This window comes from Elgaria multicarinata, chromosome 6 (assembly GCF_023053635.1).
Source record: "Elgaria multicarinata webbii isolate HBS135686 ecotype San Diego chromosome 6, rElgMul1.1.pri, whole genome shotgun sequence".
Classification (NCBI taxonomy): Eukaryota; Metazoa; Chordata; class Lepidosauria; order Squamata; family Anguidae; genus Elgaria; species Elgaria multicarinata.
The window spans coordinates 117,376,205-117,396,667 of NC_086176.1; the positions used below are offsets into that span (position 1 = coordinate 117,376,205).

At 46.2% G+C, this 20,463-nt stretch overlaps 1 protein-coding gene across 2 annotated transcripts in view; it reads right to left on the reverse strand.

The window, feature by feature from the left end:
* KIAA1328 (KIAA1328 ortholog) overlaps nucleotides 1–20,463 on the reverse strand; it is a 266,686-nt gene that overhangs the window by 65,976 nt on the left and 180,247 nt on the right. The window lies entirely within an intron of this gene.

The following is a 20,463-nucleotide window of genomic DNA, read 5'->3' on the forward strand; positions in this document are numbered from 1 at the left end:
TATGGTTCTACTGGAATTAATTGTTAATTGCTTTGATTATGGTTTCATACAAAAGCTGGATAGAATATGAAAGCAGTTGAGGATGATGCAAAACCTGAAACATATTCTGCAACACGGTACCCATTTTTGTGGTACGTTGATCGTACATTCCAGCCCCAGGCCCCTGCAGATAATTATACGCTTTTGCTGACCTGCTAAGAGAAAATAAGTTCAGCTTGAAGGTTTTGCAATTCTGTATTCTATGCATCCTAGCTGAATTGGGTTACGTTTGATTGTATTCTTTAATTTTTCCAGGCTGTTTAGCACCCGTGTTTATCGTACTGAAAAAAATGTTATAAAATTTTAAAAAAAATTAAAAAGGGGGTGGGGGAAGAAAAGCAGGACAGAAATCAGCTAAACTAACTAAGGGCTTTATAGCAGCACCTGAAGCTTAACCTAGAAGACTTCAGGCAGCCTGTGCAGACACTAACCTAAGGCATGAATATAATGACCATCCAGAGGAGAACCACCCTCGAGTAGGAGGCAGACCGCAGCACTCAGCATCAATTGATAGGACACAGCCACCCAAGTGCAGCCCTCCAAACATCTTCCACTAAATCCCACATTTGCATTAGCTTTTGAATGAAGGTGGACACTGTTAACCCAGGGCACAAGTGCAGAGCCCATGCCATATTCCCCAAAAAACTGGCAAGGGTTTAAGAGAGCCGACAGGCACCCCTACAGCTGGAGTGGGCCAGTTCAACAGCCTTCAAGAACTGACGCTTGGAGAGGCCAGTAGCATGCTGGGAGACTACGCCGAGGACAGGATTTCTCCCTGGAGCACACATGATGAACGACTACATTAACAAAATGGCGGGGTGTGGACACTTCTTATTTATTTATTTATTTATTTTTGCATTTATATCCCACCTTTTTCCCTCCAAGGAACCCAAGGCGGCATACATAATCCTCCTCTTGTCCACTTTATCTTTGCAACAACCACCCTGTGAGGTGGGTTGGGTTGAGAGTCTGCAACTGGCCCAAAGTCACCCAGTGGGTTTCCATGGCCGAGTGGGGACTAGAACCCGGATCTCCCAACTCCCAGTCCAACACTTTAGCCATTGCACCACAGTGGCTCTTCCTCCCAAGTCTACAACTCCCAGACCAACAGTGGCCCTGTTGGTCTGGGAGTGGTAGAAGGGGGAGAGAAAGACACATTGGCTGAGACAGTGTGGTCAGAGATGCAGTATGCAGGTTGCCTATTGAGATATGGGGCTGCACATGATTTCCTAACGATGCCGTAATTCCTCAGCAATCCTCACTGACAGATCCTAACAGATCCTATCCGGGGCTTTTTCTGATGTGTCTTTCCAAAAAACGGAGAATACTATACAAATTTAAGAATCTATCAATTGATCACTGCAGTCTAATTCTCATTAAGGGTTAAACCTGGGTCCGGGCTGTATCATTTCATACTGTAGCTCGACAGCTCAACATGATCAAATGATCCTCCATGCAAAACAAATATTCCTTGCATGTAGATAACTAGATGACAAGAACGGGGGTGGGCTAGAATCCTTCTCCTCGATATGCTACTTTTCTAGTTGCAGGGATATCTATATATATATATAGATATATATATAGATATATGGAGGAACATTTCAATATGCAAGCCCTCGATGCAGCCTGAAGCATTTCAGCCCAGAGATAACTGGGTTCATGCTGCCTCATATGCCTTTATGCATGGAATCTGACACTGGAAACCTACATGCTAGACTTATATTGTGATATTGTGGTGTTTATGATGATGGCTTTAGCTTTCAGGACAGAGCTGTCCTCTCTGACGCTTTCAAAACCAGCACACATAGTAAAAGCCCCCACCCCAAGAAATAAAGTGGGTAAATTGAGGATAGCACATCCTCTCTGAAGCCTTGTCCTAATTTTGCTGCAAAAAAATCAATCATGTTTTGATCCTCCCCTTCACAACTGCAGGCCCTAATTGGCTGCCCTAATAAACAGCGAAATGATTAGAAATTATCCTCTTCCCTCCTTCCTCTCCTGTGGAAAATAAATCTCGGAAGGCAAATGGGGATTTGGGGTGGGGGGAAATCCCTCCAGCTCAGAGCTTTGCACAGATTCATGTCGAAGTCAGGCCTGGCAAGCTTTAAGCAGGACAATATGCCAGGAATCCACGCATGGCCTTTCGTACGGCGCAGAGTAGGGCAGCTGTCGCTCCAGTGAGCAGGGCTGTCAGCCTTCACAAAAGAAAGCCATGTAAATGTCAAGACACAGGTATAAAAACAATCCTTCAAATGCAGCGCCCACATTTCTAGAAAAACCTGCCTGGCTCTGGGTGGTGAAAACACGGCAGGGACTGTCAGAACAGCCTCTTCCAACCAAAGTTTCTGACCTAAATCCCAACTTCTGCAGCAGTTTGAACGTCTCTACTCTCATTTTCCGGATGATCAGGCGCGATTCTTTTGGGGTGGGTGGGGGAATGGCTACTAGCCCTAATGGTTGTGTGCTAGCTCCAGTATTCGAGGCAGTAAGCCTGTGTGCACCAGTTGCTGGGGAACATGGACGGAAGGGTGCTGTTGCACCATGTCCTGCTTGTTCATCGCTGCCCGATGGCTGGTTGGCCACTGTGTGAACAGAGTGCTGGACTAGATGGACCCTTGGTCTGATCCAGCATCAGGGCTCTTCTGATGTTCTAAGACAGGGGTTTTACATTACAATTTTATGGGTCCTCAGACAGGGTCATGCTTTCCGGGAGTGACCTTGTTTGGACATAACATTAAACCATAAGTTTATCATTATGAGAAAAGGCTTAGGGCTCTTGCGTTTCCCACCACTGCCCCTCACAGCACACCTGTGAGGAGGAATTTTAAAGTGTTTCCTTCCCTTTTAGATTAACAGCTGCCTGCCCAAACCTGGACAAACCGTGGTTACTCTTAACTATGGAAAATTAAAGCAAGACAAATGCAAACCATCATTTATGAAGAGGCCTTGTTTCAATTAATCAAAGTTAAACTTAACCACAGTGTAGGTTTCAGACGACTCACTAAACTGTGGTTAATCTAAAACACAACTGGGAGTTTCCACTCTCCTCCATTTCCTCCATGGTGGTGGAGAAGGGAGCAGGAGCATGCAAGCTAAACTATGGTTCAAACGCAGCCACCGTGTTCATCTTTCAGGTGCCAGAAGAACAGTTTCTCATTTGTTTCCCAAGAGTGCTCATGCATCTTCTGAAACAGCATGAGAAGTAACTTATGACATCTATGCCCAATTAATTGCCTGTGTTTATAGTGTCATATTAACACACACAAACAACAGTACTGCCAATTTTTGCTTCCTTTTGTCCATCCTCGGGTGGAGCTAAATTCAGATCTCAGGTCACTCTCCCAGTCCCCACCTCCTTCTAGCTCCTCGAACCATTTGCTACCCCGGCACCACTCCCCAAGCTGCATTGCTCGTTCTAGCCTCCTTAATTTTGCCAGATCTTGTCCTCGGGTGTCAGTTATAGGAACTACCTTCTAAACCGTTTACGTACCCCATGAGACTCTCATAAATTGCAGTTTGGCTCACAAAAGTTGCAAGAGCTTTGATGGCAGTATTGCCCCACCAGCAATGGGGATTGAACAGCATCAGTCAGGTTTGACTTCTGGGTCAGTGATAGGAACAGGTCCATCACCCCAACCGAAGATGGAATTTTTAAATTGAGCTCCCCCGTAAGACGGTACATGGGAAACACTTTTCTAAACACCACTCTGAATTTGACATTTGTGAGGATGAGTAAAACAACATAACATGCTGATTTTGACATTCTTCTGCAGCCTCTGAGTCCAAATATACTCTTTTCTTTACTATGTTTAATATCCTGCACTTTCGATCCCAAAGGGAACAACACTTCTTGCAAAAAAGGTTAAAGAAGAAACAATGTAAAAAACGTATAAAAATCAGCAGTCCAAGAGCAGTAACAAAATAAATAAACCGAACCTAACTATAATCTTTATTTAGCAGGGGCCCAGTACCAGCCCAACCCCAAACCCTACCTGAATAACAGGATTTTCACTGCTTATCAAAAGGAGAGCAGCGACTGAGACAGACAGGGTTTCACCAGTACGTACTGATTCCAGTACGACAATGGAATCAGTGACCTAGGGAGGTGGTGGCCTCTCCCACACTGGAGGCCTTCAAGAGGCAGCTGGACAACCATCTGTCAGGGATGCTTTAGGGTGGATTCCTGCACTGAGCAGGGGGTTGGACTCAATGGCCTTGTAGGCCCCTTCCAACTCTGCTATTCTATGATCCTATGTTTAGCCTGGAGAAGAGAAAATTGAGGGGAGACATGATAGCACTCTTCAAGTACTTGAAAGGTTGTCACACAGAGGAGGGCCAGGATCTCTTCTCGATCCTCCCAGAGTGCAGGACACGGAATAATGGGCTCAAGTTAAAGGAAGCCAGATTCCAGATGGACATCAGGAAAAACTTCCTGACTGTTAGAGCAGTACGACAATGGAATCAGTTACCTAGGGAGGTTGTGGGCTCTCCCACACTAGAGGCCTTCAAGAGGCAGCTGGACAACCCTCTGTCAGGGATGCTTTAGGGTGGATTCCTGCATTGAGCAGGGGGTTGGACGCGATGGCCTTGTAGGCCCCTTCCAACTCTGCTACTCTATGATTCTGTGATTCTGTGATTCACCAGCCCCACCATCTGAGGCTTTTAGGAAGGTGCTGAAAACTGACTTCTGTACCCTGGCCTTCCCCGGATTATGCTTTATCGAACTGGATTGTAACACAACTGCATGTTGTAGGTTTTGTTTTATGCGGGTGTTTGTTGTTTTGGGGAAATGGGTGGGGCAAAAGACATTTAGCAGGTGAAGTGAACAGCTGAACTGGGGGGGGTGGAATCTGATCAACACACGGGAGGAGCGGAGCAAGTAGCAAAAGGTATCATCCTCAATGTCAAACAGAATACAGCCTTCCCCTTAATTAAGAACTTAAGACGCTCATCTTGGCTTATTGAAGGTACCAGCGTGTTGCAGCTCCGTAGCATTGAAAATGCTTTATCCTCGTGATAAAACTACTAGCAACAAGCCACGTCCTTATAATCCAGCGTAATCCAGGATAACTTTCCCCTGAGGCTTGTAGAACTTTTGGAGAGAACTCTTTACACCGCTTTAGCAAGTTAGCGCCTATAACAAAGCACAAGTGAGCTAAATGCTCAGGTGAGATATCATTGCACACTGACGCAGTTTTAAGACTGCAGAACACATGGTGCAGTGTGACTGTTTTCTGTCGGAGTTACACAGCCCTAACAATGAAAACAAAACAAACCACGAAAACCGGTAATAATAGTGCGGAAAGCCTATTTAGTCTAACACCCTGTTTCCCACATTGGCTAACCAGATGCTTATGGGAAGCCTGCAAGGAAGACGTGAATGCAAGAGTACCCTTCCACTTCCGTTCTGGTAATTCAGAGGTATACTGCCTCTTCCTGACTGTTAGAGCAGTACGACAATGGAACCAGTTACCTAGGGAGGTTGTGGGCTCTCCCACACTAGAGGCATTCAAGAGGCAGCCGGACAACCATCTGTCAGGGATGCTTTAGGGTGGATTCCTGCATTGAGCAGGGGGTTGGACTCGATGGCCTTTTAGGCCCCTTCCAACTCTACTATTCTATGATTCTATGATACTGGAGGCAATATATAGCCTTCACTATTAGTAGGTCTTGAAGGCCTTATCCTCCATGAATGTCTAGTCCCCTTCTAAAGCTGTCAAAGCAGCCATCATTACATCTTGTGGCAGAGAATTCCACAGTTTAACTAGGTGATGAAGTCCTTCCGCTTGTCTGTCCTGAATCCCCCATCAATCAGCTTCACTGGATAACGAGAGAGGAGGGTTGGGAGAGGTGACGGAGCATGGCCCTCTATCTATCATTTACAACAGGGTTGGGCAACATATGGCCCTCTGGATGTTGGTGGACTGGAACTCCCATTAGCCCTAGCCAGCACAGGCAATGAGGAACAATGGGAGTTGTTGTCCAACAACATCTGGAGGGCTACACATTCCCCACCCCGATACAGTTTTGCTCTCCACCACTGGTGCCCCCCCCCCCCACCCGCCCCGTACTCCCTGCCATTGAGCATCCGATGAATGTCCTTCAGGCATTCAGAGATGGGCCTTGTCTGGAGACCATTCAAACTGACTAGAAATGTCTCTTTATCAAGCATGCTATCCAAATTTCCCTCCAGCTCTGTTAACAAAATGGCCCGTCTGATTAGTTTTCTCTGCTTTATAAGGATTATATGAGGCCCAAATAGTTCCGGAGAGAGAAAAACACTTTGCCATCTGGTTCCCTCGTGCTTCCTTGCAGCAGCGTCCTGAACAAATTTTGCAATCCCCCCCCCCCCAAATGCTGCATTTTGGAGTGGGAGGTCCATCAAGACCAGGAGATTTCTAATCTGTCAGAATACTACCTGCTCAAATCTTTCTATTTCTTACTCAAAGTTACTAATTTATCTCAAGCTTAGACATGTATTATCATGTATTTCTCCTGACTTTGAATATCTATACCCAAATGAGAGTTCTGTCAGTGTTGAGTTTAAAAGTTGGCTCCCCATAAAAACTTTGAGCCCCATAAAGGTATTGACTCACTGTATCTGTGGGACCAACTCAGTTCCTAACGCTAGAGTACATTTAGAAAGCAGGACACCCAAAATATTTCTGGATAACTGCCGTTTCATGCAAGGCTTTGAAGGCACACGCCTCTCCCGACATGAACCTACCCGTACACTGCGCTCACATCTAAGGTCCTCCTCCGAGTGCCTACTCTGAGGGAAGCTCGGAGGATGGCAACAAGGGAGAGGGCCTTCTCAGTGGTGGCCCCCCAATTATGGAATGATCTCCCCAATGAGGCTCGCCTGGCGCCAACATTGTTATCTTTTCAGCGCCAGGTCAAGACTTTTCTCTTCTCCCAGGCATTTAACAGCATTTAACAATGCTGAGTTTGTTTTTTAATGGACCCCAGAACTGTTGTTTTTTAAATGGATACTCTTGTTTTTATGCTGTTGTTTTTATGTTTCTGATGGTTATTAAATTTTGTGTACTTTTTAATGTTTACTGTTTTAACTTTTGTGAACCGCCCAGAGAGCTTCAGCTGTGAGGCAGTATATAAATGTAATCAAATAAATAAATAAAAATAAATAAATAATCAACAAGACCAACAGCCGCAAAGAAGAGTTCTTCCCAATTTTATAAGTCTCCCAATTTTAATTGTCAATGTAAATTCTAAAGTCTGGGTTCAACTAGGAGTCCATATATGAAGCTCCGTGTGATGAGGAGTTAGCAAATGACTGCAGCAGCTAGCTATTCAAACAGCTAATGGAGACTGTAGAGTCAGATCTTTGTCTGTATCACCACAAGCTGCCTGACGGCTTGCCATCCCTCTAGCAGCACTATTACTCTCTGCTGCTTTAGATCCAAGAAGCACCCAAATGCTACCTGAGGCAGTCAAACAGCCATTGGTGGGACTGAGAGAGGTTCGGAAGGAGGCTCTCCACAAGTGACTGTAGCAGCTATCAGAGCAACCAGCCACTACAGTCACCTGGAGATTTCTCACTACATGGAGCCTTGTTCATGGGCTCCTGTGTAGCGTAGCGTAAAAGTACACCTTGAACGTTAAGCAAAAGTGAGACAGGCTGTGAAAAGCCTACTGGGATGGGGGGGAGTTTAACATAGCCACGATAGAGATGCACAGGGTTTGACGCCGTGGTTTCAGACATTCTGATGATAAAAGTTTGACAAGAGTTTGTTAGAAAGTGGAGGAGAAGGAGCAGAACCCCCACCTCCACTCATAAGCCCACAAAACAAGGAGGGAATGTAATGGTGTCAACACCAAAGAGGAAAGGGCTTTAGGAAGAAAAATAAGGAGTTCCTTTTTAGCAAGATTAAGGTTGAGCTGTTGGCTAGACAACCAAGATTATGTTTCGGAGAGACAGTTGTATGTGAGACAAAGCAGAGCTGTGGATTTAAAAGTCATTGGCATAGAGATGATAGCTGAATCTGTGTAGGTGGATGGGGTTACCCAGGGGATAAGGCAGAGAAGACCTTTGAGCAAATCAAGACGTGCCTAAATCCTTTCTCTGCAAGGGATGAAATTGTTTCACACACACACACACACACACACACACACACACACCTTTGCAAGAGGGAGATTATACTGCAAAACACACACACACACACGTAAGTACACTGTCTCTCCATAAAATCTAAAGATCATACAGCTTCTAAAATTAGGATGGCTGCTAAATGAAAGTTAACCCGAACAATAACTTCCGCTAAACTCCGGGTCACAAGGACTGAATATAATGAGATGAAGAATATGAAAAGGCCATTTATAATGAAATTCATCACACCACGAATGCCATCCTTAGCTGCCTTATAACATATAATTAATGATCCTATAAAAATCCAGCACTCCAGACTCTTCCCGCTGCCCACGGAGCCGTTCTTGACGCTGGGCAGGGAGAAAGAGCAGCTGCTGCCACAAACGCTGCCCTTTGAGAAGCTTTAATGGTTGTTTCTTCCCCCCCCCCCTTTCTCATTTGTCCATCAGCTGCCACAGACCCATTTCCATAACTTGCTGAGCTTTGGGGGCCCTTATCCAAAAATCAGCTTTAGCAGCTGGCAAGCCAAGGCGCAGTAGCGGTGACAGACTGTGCACATCCAGAGGACTGGATCAAATGAACTAGCTATTAGGGTTGATGGTGGATCCCTGTGAGCAGCAGCTACAGCCTGAGCAAATGGGCAGGGCCTAACAGACTTCAACTAGGCAAGGCATCTGGCACTGCCAACCTTTGGGCCAAAGGCACTGCGTGCCCATCAGGTAGCTTCCTTGCCTGCCAGAGAACAGCCAGTTCAGAAGGAATCAGAGAGAGAGAGAGAGGCAGAGATGGAAGCAAGGTAAGGAGGTTATAAGAAGCAGCAGCAGCAGGAGAGCACAGAAGGCTATTGTTAAGGCAACGGCCTCATGGGTCACCCATTTTCCCTCCTTCAGAGGGGCTCTCCAGAAAAAAAACTAGTTGACAGCTGGATCCCCGGCTTGCAACCGCCATGAATTTGCAAGCCCATCTACGGTCCCCAGGCCTGTAGGCGTTATCCTACCCTTACAACACCCACGGCTTTCACCCCACTCTCGCCCAGTGCCTTAGACAGAGAGCCCTGTGTGGGTTCTCCACTTCCGAGGGCACCCAGGGCAGAACACACGTGGCTCCCAGAAAAGCCGGGCTGGGGAGGGGGCAACGCTCCACGCCAGGCTCTGCGGATGAATCAATTCAGTCAGGCGACGTAAGAGATGGAACGCAAATCAGACCAGAGTCTGCTTTGAGTCACAGCCTGGGAGTGCCCCTGCATCGCTCCTAGATGCTGAGGTGGGGCTGAGGCCAGGCGTGCGTTTTATCCGTTGCAGATGGAACTCCAACTGCACACCTTTAAGGGCATCGTGGTTTGCGTGCGCTGATGATTTCTTTACTGAAGATTGTAATATGCTGTACTTCCTGAAAGCATCAGCTGGTATGACATGTGGCAACACAGCCTCTATCTGGTGCTGGCTACATAGAGCATGCAAAAACAATGCTATAGGACCACCACTAGTTATCCGTTTATTTCCAGGAAATAAAATGGGAACTGGGATGCCTTACTGAAAAACCTGTCCCATACTTACTTTGGGTACCGCTGCCTGCCTTAGATAAAATTGGCTACACTAGAAACAGAACTCCCTCTAATATTGGTACCCATGTTGCAGAACTCCCCATGGAAGATGCTCCTGGCTCCTTTTGCTGAAACCTCTAGACTACACACAAAGACCCCTTCCCACCAGGCCTTTGACTTGAAGCCCTGAGACTTAAGGTTTGACAAATATGGATCTGTCTTTGAACATTTTTCTGATGCTGTATTTCATTTCATTTCATTTATTGCATTTTTATACCGCCCAACAGCCGAAGCTCTCTGGGCGGTTTACAAAAATTAGAACTACAACAATATTTAACAATATACTAATCAACAACATCACAATAATACTCAAAAATATACTAAATACAAGTTTACAGCAAAACAAACCAGATAACCAGAAACCAGCTGGACCTCAGGGAAAACTTCCTGACTGTTAGAGCAGTATGACAATGGAATCAGTCACCTAGGGAGGTGGTGGCCTCTACCACACTGGAGGCCTTCAAGAGGCAGCTGGACAACCCTGTGTCAGGGATGCTTTAGGGTGGATTCCTGCATTGAGCAGGGGGTTGGACTCGATGGCCTTGTAGGCCCCTTCCAACTCTGCTATTCTATGATTCTATGAAGAAGATAAAATGAAAAGAAAACTTGGTTGGAACAGCGTTTCTCCCCCTGAAGCAGCACCTGCTTGATTGGTTTTTATTAGCGTTGAATATATTGCATTTTTTATTTATAATATTTGATGGCAGTTTTTTTTTTAATATGCTATAAGCCACCTTGAATGGCATATCCTGGAAAAACAGAATATAAAATGAACGGGGCCAACAAAAATGTGCCAGAGATGAGTACGTATGCAAGTGGGGGACGACAGGGGAGAGGGAGAGCACTGGGCCTCTACACCACTGCTCCCAGTCATGCCCAGCCCCATACATTCCTCCTGAAGGAATTCAGCCCTCAAGGGTAAAAGGGTTGCCCACCTTACCGTAAGGGAAGGCAGTATTATCACCATCCTCAGGCTGTGGGCCAAGGCTGATAGCGGCTGACCCAAGGCAAACCTAGAAAACTTATGGCAGAGGTGAGATTCGAACCAGAGACCTTCTGATTCACAACGCAGCCTCTCAGGCAGTCGGATCAACCATTCCTCACTAAATCTCTCCAACACGTATAAACCCCTTAATAGCAGAGAAATAAATTGTCTGAAGATCCATCTCGCTACACATCACCACTCCCAGCTGATCCGATAGAACAAAAGGGTAGTTCGTTCCTCCATCAAAAAAAAAAAAAAAAAAAAGGTTGATCCCTCGGCGAAGCCGTGGTGCTCAGATTCAAGGTTAAAGGATTAAGGTCCAAAGCATTGCGTTCCAAAGGAAAGCAAGCCAAACATCAAAAGAAACACAAAAATCAATCCTCTTCACCACGGGAGCAGAGCGAAGAACAAATCAGCCAAGTCGAATCTAACATTTTCTCTGTGTGGCTCTGGGAAAAAAAATTAGCACTCTTGTAAGCATAATGGACAGTTTGGGAAAGGCCTGGCACCGACAGAAAGCTGCACAGCTCGATTCAAAATACCACGACACACCGGGAAAGATCCCTGCGGGAGCAAGTTGGTCAAAAGAGAAGCGTGGAGTACACTGGAATAAAAAATTAAAACAATAAAATGAAATCTCACTCAAGCCAAAGTAGCCTGGGGCGGCAGGGGGGGTGGGGAGGCGCCCTAACCCACTGAGATGTTCCTCTGAAGTTTCTCTATCTGCAAGTGACAAGGCACAGGACGCCGTGCGGAGCGCTTTCTGTGCTGGAGCACAGCCATGATCAAGCAAGCAGGAGGAGGAAAACATGGAGTTGACGGTCTAGTCAAGGACAGAAACGGCAGGAGATGGAGCTTTTATTCATTCCGCTGAAGATTTTTAAGCAACTCCCGTTTTCTCTGGAGCGGGGAACAAGAATTAAAATAAGCACACAGGTTGTAGGATAAGAACTTAAAAGGAGTCTGTTTGAATCCAAGCTGCAGGAACTTCCTGTCCAATATAGAATCATAGAATAGCAGAGTTGGAAGGGGCCTATAAGGCCATCCAGTCCAACCCCCTGCTCAATGCAGGAATCCACCCTAAAGCATCCCTGACAGATGGTTGTCCAGCTGCCTCTTGAAGGCCTCTAGGGTGGGAGAGCCCACAACCTCCCTAGGTCACTGATTCCATATCCAGTGGCCTGTTCCAGCTGCTTCAGGAAATCTTAATCCAAGGTGATAGCAGGTAATATGATTCCTCGCCATCCACTCTCAATGTCAGGAAGCTTAAGTTTTTTAAGTCACAGATATGGGTGAACTGCCCGGGACTGAGTTAAAACCACTATACAGACGTCTGTTATGCGGCAATGGGCATCCATTGATCAATCACAGGCAGGGGGTAGAACATGGGAGTGGTCCTGGGCCCAGGGAGAGGTGTTGGTAGGAGTGTCATCTTCCACTAAGGAGATCTTTTCCTCTCTTATCAAGTCGGGCCTTGCTACATTGATCCATGCTTCAGTTACTTCCAGGCCTGACTCCAGCAATTTGCTTTTCTTCAAGCTGGCCTTGAAGATCTTTGTTCAAACTGGTCCTTTCTGGCAAAAGCAGAAGATGGCGTCACAGTCTCCACTGCTACCAAATCTGCTTCTGCTTCTTGGGAGTTGTTTGGGTGAGTTCTTGGGTGACCATGTTCCCAAGTGAGGTTGCGCAGGCAACCGTGGAAAACGTTCGGCAGAGGCGTTGGCACGGATGCTGGCTAAGGTCAGCTGTTGGCTCCCAAGAAATTGAAGCCGGCACTTAGGAATTTGAAACATGCCAGCCCGGAATGTAAGCCATGTCAGATGGTCAGACCGCAGCTTCCAGAGAAGGCTCTGAAGAGCAAATGCCCCCTCCGCCAAAGGCTGCCAGTTGTGGAGCCTATTTGTGCTGGTAATGAGATAAATCCACTATATAGACATCTGTTATGCAACAATGGGCAATGGGCGTCCATCTGTTGCAGAGATACGGCACTTATTGACAAGTCAGATTTGTATCTACCGATAAGTCAGCATTTGCACTTTTGTGTAGATCTGTAAAGGGACATTTCATTGACCAAATAAGTGGCTCTGGCTCTGTTCCCCCCCACCCCACCCCTTCCAAAGGCTGCGAGCATCAACATAAACCAATCTGGCACCGGCAGGTAAGCTTGGCTGTTCGAAGAGATAGTGACAAGTGGGTTAAAGCCGAAATTTTAGTTAACTAAAGAAAAGGAGAGAGAAAAACCTTGAAAACCATTTGCAAACAGAGTTCATTTGAGGCTGTCAAAATGCCAGTTTAAAACCGCTCAGAAGGAAGGATGGAAGGAAAGGAGAGGGGGAGAAAGCCCAAGTCTCTCTTAAGTATATTCACGGAGCCGAGGAGGTGGCTGAAGGTGTTATTAAATGCACCTCGAGAGACTGGGGGCAACTCGCAGGAGGATCAGGGTTTGGCGGCCCCAGCTGAACGCGGGCACAACTGGCACCTACTTCTCCAGAGACCCAGAAGCTGAAATAGCAGGATGTGATGTGTGTCATGATTGAGAAGAATTGACAGGTAGCCCCAGGAGGGAAAGAGGTGAGCCGCAGGATGGAACTGTGTGCGTGGAATTTGGGGAGGGGGGGGGAATTCGAGCCTAGAGAAAAAATGTAGGGGGCTGCTCAGGAGCTGGGAGGGGGAGAAGGGGTATTCGTTTGCATTAGGCTCCCTTGATTACATCAGGATGCAAAAGGCAGAGTAAACCAAGACATGTTTGGGTGTGTGACTGACGCAAAGACACCCTCCCACTGGAAAGTTCAGCAATTCTATAAAATAACTGGCATAATGTGTTTTTAACAAGCAGCAGAAATCATTCCCTTCAGCGCCACCACACATCACACACACCCCGCACACCCCCTTCCCTTACGAGGCATTCCGAACAGCGATGCCATAAACAAAATCTTCGGAAAGAACCGGCTTCGCTCCCTTTCCAGAATGATCACCATAACAACGCACATTCACGGAGAGGGGAAAGTGCTATGAAATGTTGTGTTTGACATTTCCAGCTAGCTAAAAACACCAGAGGGGGAAGTCACACTCCGGAGCAAGACGGAACCTCCTCAAGACACCCAAAACGAGAGTGTCAGCTGAGAAAAACCAGGGGGTGCGAATCACCGGGGTGGGGAGGAGAGAATGGAAACTCCTCTGAGGACACCTGCGCAGGAGAAGGCCACAGTTCCATCAGAGACATCAAGTCACAGACTTATTTTTAGGGCCTTGCTGGCGACACCCCACTAAACCAGTTTATTTGTATTGTGATACCAGCAGCAGATACCTACTGAGCACAACTGGCATGGCATCCTCTTTCCATACAGTGTGCTTTGCCAGCGAGGGAGAGGGCAAGGTGGCAGCCAGGAATAGAGAGATTCTGTTCCTTTCTTTAGTGGGGAAGGGTGCACATCTGCCCTGGGGGAAAAGAGTGGAGGGCGAAACAGCCAACATGGAGTCAACAAAGCCCCTGCTTCACTAGCACATAGGAGAGCTAGCCTGGGAGGGCGAGGAAGCCCCTGTCCTCCATTTGGAAGAAGTGTAAACGCTCGGCCCTGCTCCTAAGTGAAGGGGAGGTGACATAGAATCATAGAATAGCAGAGTTGGAAGGGGCCATCAAGTCCAACCCCCTGCTCAATGCAGGAATCCACCCTAAAGCATCCCTCTTGAAGGCCTCTAGTGTGGGAGAGCCCACAACTTCCCTAGGTCACTGGTTCCATTGTTGTACTGCTCTAACAGTCAGGAAGTTTTTTCTGCTGTCCATCTGGAATCTGGCTTCCTTTAACTTGAGCCCGTTATTCCATGACCTGCACTCTGGGAGGATCGAGAAGAGATCCTGGCCCTCCTCTGTGTGACAACCTTTTAAGTATTTGAAGAGTGCTCCCATGTCTCCCCTCAATCTGAAGGATATAGACTGCTCTTTGGAAGACAAGGGAGAAGGTCCACAGGGTCACAACGATGAATTCTCCTTACATTTGTATCCCATTCTTCTATAGGGATTATCCCATGTTTACCCTCACAACAACCATGGGTGGTAGGCTGAGAGTACATGGCTTGTGCGACATTGATGCAGCACCCTTCATCCCCGAGGCAAGGTAAACCCAAGTCACTCCAGTTGTAGCCCCACAGTATCGTTTACAACCCACTGGCACTCGTCAATCCACGCTGGGGAAGAAAACTATCCTTGGGGTAAAATATCACACTCAGACCCTAAACAAAATGTAGCAGCTTGTAAAAATCTCAACTCCCCAAGGAAATGCTATTGGGGTCGACGGGGAGACGTCCTTCTTCTTATAATTTATTTATTTATTTATTACCTTTTTATACCGCCCAATAGCCGAAGCTCTCTGGGCGGTTCACAAAAATTAAAACCATGAAGAACTTAATAAAACAACCAACAATCTAAAAGCACAAATACAAAATAAAGTATAAAAAGCACAGCCAGAATAAAACCATGCAGCAGAAGTTGATATAAATTAAAACAGTAAAATTTAAATGTAAGTTAAAATTAGTTGTTAAAATACTGAGAGAATAAAAAGGTCTTCAGCTGGTGACGAAAGGAATACAGTGTAGGCGCCAGGTGGACCTCTATGGGGAGCTCATTCCATAAGAACATCAGAAGATCCATGCTGGATCAGATCCAGGGTCCATTTAATCCATCATTCTGTCCCCATAGCAGCCAACCAGATGCCCATGGGAAACTCACAAGCATAACTCAAGTGCAACAGCACCCTACCACCCAGGATCTCCAGCAAGTGGTGTACAAAGGCATACTGCCTCTCACAGTGGAGTTAGCACTTACTCCAGTCAAGGAAGCTCGTAGTCTTGGCTTTACATTTGATTCCTCGCTCTCCTTTATTCCTCATATTGAGGCAGTAGCTAAATCCTGTCGTTTTTTCCTGTATAATATTGCCAGGATTCGATCATTTTTGTCTGTCTCTTCTGCCAAGACGCTTGTTCATGCACTGGTTATTTCTCGGTTGGACTACTGCAACCTTCTTCTCACTGGCCTTCCTTCTTCTCACATCAGTCCGTTGGTTTCTGTTCACCACTCTGCTGCTAAGATCATCTTCTTGGCTCGCCGCCCTGACCATGTTACTCCACTGCTGAAATCTCTTCATTGGCTTCCAATTCACTTCAGAATCCAATATAAACTTCTCCTGTTGACCTACAAAGCTTTTCACTGTCTAGCTCCTTCCTATCTTTCCTCTCTCATCTCACACTATTGCCCCGCTCGTGCTCTTCGCTCCTCTGATGCCATGTTTCTCACCTGCCCAAGGGTCTCCACTTCCCTTGCTCGGCTTCGTCCATTTTCTTCGGCTGCCCCTTACGCCTGGAACGCTCTTCCAGAACATTTGAGAACTACAAGTTCAATCGCAGCTTTTAAAGCTCATCTAAAAACTTTTCTTTTTCCTAAAGCTTTTAAAACTTGAATTGTTCTGACTTTTATACTGCCTGTTTGGTGCATTCTCTTACCCTCCTCATTGCTTTATTATGATTTTATTAGAATGTAAGCCTATGCGGCAGGGTCTCGCTATTTACTGTTTTACTCTGTACAGCACCATGTACATTAATGGTGCTATATAAATAATAATAATAATAATAATAATAATAATAATAATAATAATAATAATAATAATAGCCACTGATAGCCTTTTCCTCCAGGAATTTGTCCAATCCCCTTTAAAATCCATCCCAATTGGTGGCCATCATCCCTCCTGTCTGGTTCAGTGTGGCTTGCGCACAAGGAGTCCCCAGTGGTTCATGCCCCTACCGCCTTGAGGCAGCCAGGCACGAGATTTGCAGCGGAATCGTACGTGTGGGTCTGAGGAAAAAAGGAACAACACAAGGTACCTAAAAGGCTGAGATCTTTGAAGTAGGAGACATAATTATGCGACGCTCCATTATTAGTACGGCATCTGCCTGCATGACATTCGTTTCCACCGTGGCGCAAGGTATTCATATTCAAAATTTAAGCTGAAATACAAGGGCAGAAGAGCGGCTTGCCAGAAAGAAAGAAATCCACCTCTCCCAGATGTCGGGAGCGTGCACAAAGGCAGGGGCTGGATGTATTGATCTTCCTGAATACTCACAGAGTGGGTACTTGAGCACGTAGCAGACCATCTGCATCGGAGAGACGGAGTGTGTGTTTTTAAGGCATCCAATCGGAGGTGGTTCTGGTTTGATAATACCTTGAAGTGCCTTTCGCACTGGGGCAAGCCTTAGAAGGAGAGACAGGCCCAGGCCACTCACTCAGCGGTTGCAACGCAGCGCTACGCAATGCCCTGTTCTTGTAAGCGAGGTGGTGTGTGTTCCTTACCTACACCGCCTTCGCCATGCAGGAGTAGAATCTGATAGTTGTGGTGAGATTTGCCCTCTAAAGAACTGCAGCTTTCATTCCTTTCTTTAAATGGTTTTAGCTCATACGGGCATGGAGAAAATCAGGGCGGTTTTTGGGCAGCGTTCGGTGAAATCACCAAAGCTGGAGTGGGGCAGTGGGCTGGCCACAGTCTGGGCAAAGTCCTGGACTAGGACTCCTGATCTGACCTAACAAGGAGGCAGTTCTTGGCCTTAATGGGTTCATAAGCAGGGAGGTCACTTCTAGAACAGGATTTAAAAGTCAACCAGTGGCCCCCAAGCTAAAACCGTGGTGATACCACAGTTCAGTGGCAAAAGAGCTGCTTTTCGTGTTCCAAGATTCAACCTCTGGCATCTCCCATTAAAGGATTTCAATTGCAGAGGTGGGGAAGAGACTTTGGGGTGCCAAAGGGGCAGCTGGACAATCATCTGTCAGGGATGCTTTAGGTTGGATTCCTGCATTGAGCAGGGGGTTGGACTCGATGGCCTTGTAGGCCCCTTCCAACTCTGCTATTCTATGATTCTGTGATTCTATGAACTACAAGATGCCTCTCAAAGTGTATCGCTCATTTCGGAGAATTACCTTCCATGCACCGAGCGCCGCCATCCACGCCAATTTGCCTTTGTTTTCCCATTAAAGCCTTGCCTGTTATTGGGACCTTTCCCTCTTGCCCTTGCTCACAGTGGCGAGGCGCACACATTCCCGCGCGCCTGCTATTCTTCCCACAGATAATAGAGAATAAATTGCAATTAGATTTGGTAATTGTAGATAATTAGCTCAAATGAGAAGTTAATTATAAAAAATATGTTTTTCGGATGTTGATTGTATCATTTATTTTCTTTCAAAACTCTAATGTTTCGCTTGAGCAGCTTTAATATTTTAAATACTTTTAAACCCCCCCATTTAAAAAAAAAAAAACACGGAAGTATAATGAAGAACAGCAAGACCCATTAGAAAGAAAAGGAGTCTTGCTTAGCTGAGTTTTTTTTTTTTTCTGTGCGAGATGTTCATGTAACTGGAAGGTAGGGAACTTCTTTTCCTTTGTGTTTTCGTTCCACCCCCCACCCCTACCCCCAGCGAAAAGGTCTTTGGCATTTCAATGACACAGTCTAGATGCTCAGCTCCATGCTCCAGCCCCAATAATCACAAGCACTCTTTTCAGAGACTGAAGCAAACATCACTTCCATATTCAAATGCATAAAGGAGACAAATGGACTTGTCGTCTTAGCCTCCTCTGGCTTTACATTAGATTAAATTATTTAGGGCGCATTCATCTGGTAACCTTTGCAGAGCTGATGAATGAATACAGGAAACAAACTTTCTGACATCTTGGTGCCAAACTTCACAACCAGCTGGCACGGAGACCGGGGGAAAGCAGAAGTGCACGTTAAGGTTGAAAAACTACTACGTGGTCCATCAGGGGAGTGAGACAGAAAGAGACAGACAAGACAATCTTGTGGAATCTCAAAGTCTAATTTCACATACAGCACATTATCATCCCTACATTTATTTGGACTGTTGCAGTTTTTAATCCACCTGCTGTCAAAGGGCATGAGGATGTTTGAGCGTAGATTATCTAACAGAATAAGATACCGGTTTTAATACTTGCATTTTCTAATAATTATGTATTGCATTTTCTAATAATTATGTACGCGGAAGTTGCAGCTAGTGCAAAATGCAGCAGCTGAACTGCTGGCAAGTACATCTTACAGAGCCCACATAACACCGGTCTTAAAGGAACTGCACTGGCTGCCTATACGCTTCCGGTCGGAATTCAAGGTGCTGGTAATGACGTTTAAAGCCCTAAACGGCTTGGGACCTCGATGCTTGAGAGAGCGCCTCTCCTTATATATGCCTGCCCAAGACCTTAGATCTGTTGGGGGAGCCCTTCTCCGCATCCCACCAACGCAACATATACGTTATGATGGGACAAGGGAGGGGGCTTTCTCTGTGGTGGCACCCTGACTGTGGAATGTCCTCCCCTTGGAGGCCCGATTGGCGCCAACATTGACTGCATTTCGACACCAAGTAAAAACATGGCTTTTTAACAAAGCCTTTGATGGTTAAACTCAGTGGCACATGGTTTTAACCGTTTTAACTGCATCTATTGCTTTTAAATTATATATTGTTTTAACTTGGATTATGGTTTAATTTGTTTTTAACTGTGTATATTTATTGTTTTACACTGTATGTTTTTATCTGTACGCCGCCCTGAGATCTTAGTGATATAGGGCGGGATATGAATATTTTAAATAAATAAATAAATGTATTGCATTTGGGATACACCCACCCACTCACCCACCCCAAAAAAAAAACCCAAAAGAGATGAGTCAGTCTGCTACCACCTCTATGAGAAAGTGACACATTCATAGTTTTATAAGGAAGATCTTTACCTGGGGAGCAGGACAATCCTATTCGCAAGGAGAAGAAAAGCTAACTTGCCTTACAGATTAAAGATGTCCAGGGTACGAATGAGTCCAAAAACACTGACCTAGTTCACGCAACATGGCAGCAATTCCAAGGATGAGCACATGTGTGAGCTGCTTCCAATTTAATCAACAGGGATGGTGCATTCCCAGGTTGTTCCATGACATCCAAACCTGGAAACTCTGGGTTGATTATGGTAAAGCAACCCAGAGTTAACCCAACAATTGCCCATGATTGTGGTTAACTCTGAGTTGTTTAACCATGAAACAACCCAAAGTTTCTGGATTCGGACATCACAAAACAACCAAGACATCACCCAGTCCACGGGATGAGGGGCAATCTGCAGCCCTGGACAAAGTACATGGCAAGCAATAAGAAAGCCAACAGAAACAGAGATGGGGTTGCCCAGTGATTGCCCCTTTCTCTCCTGGCACTGACGCTTGTTGCAAGGAGTCCTGCATTTTACATTCATTAATGGAAAGAGGCAGGCAGGTGGACACTTTGTCCAGGATTCAAGGAAGCACTCCCTACTCTCCAGTAACTACCAGCTCCACCTTCAAGACATAGAATCCTGCTCCTCCCCTTTAAGGACTACATTGTCATCTCGTGATGTACCTCGTGTGGCGCAGAGTGGTAAGCGGCAGTTACTGCAGCCGAAACTCTCCCCATGGCCTGAGTTCGATCCCAGCGGAAGCTGGTTCTCAGGCAGCCGGCTCAGGTCGACTCAGCCTTCCATCCTCCCGAGGTCGGTAAAATAAGTACCCAGCTAGCTGGGGGAAAGGTAACAGCGACTGGGGAAGGCAACGGCAAACCACCCCACTACAAAGTCTGCCAAGAAAACGTCAGCGAAAGCAGGCGTCCCTCTAGGAGTCAGCAATGACTCAAGTGCTTTGCACTAGAGGTTCCTTCCCTTCCCTATGTAT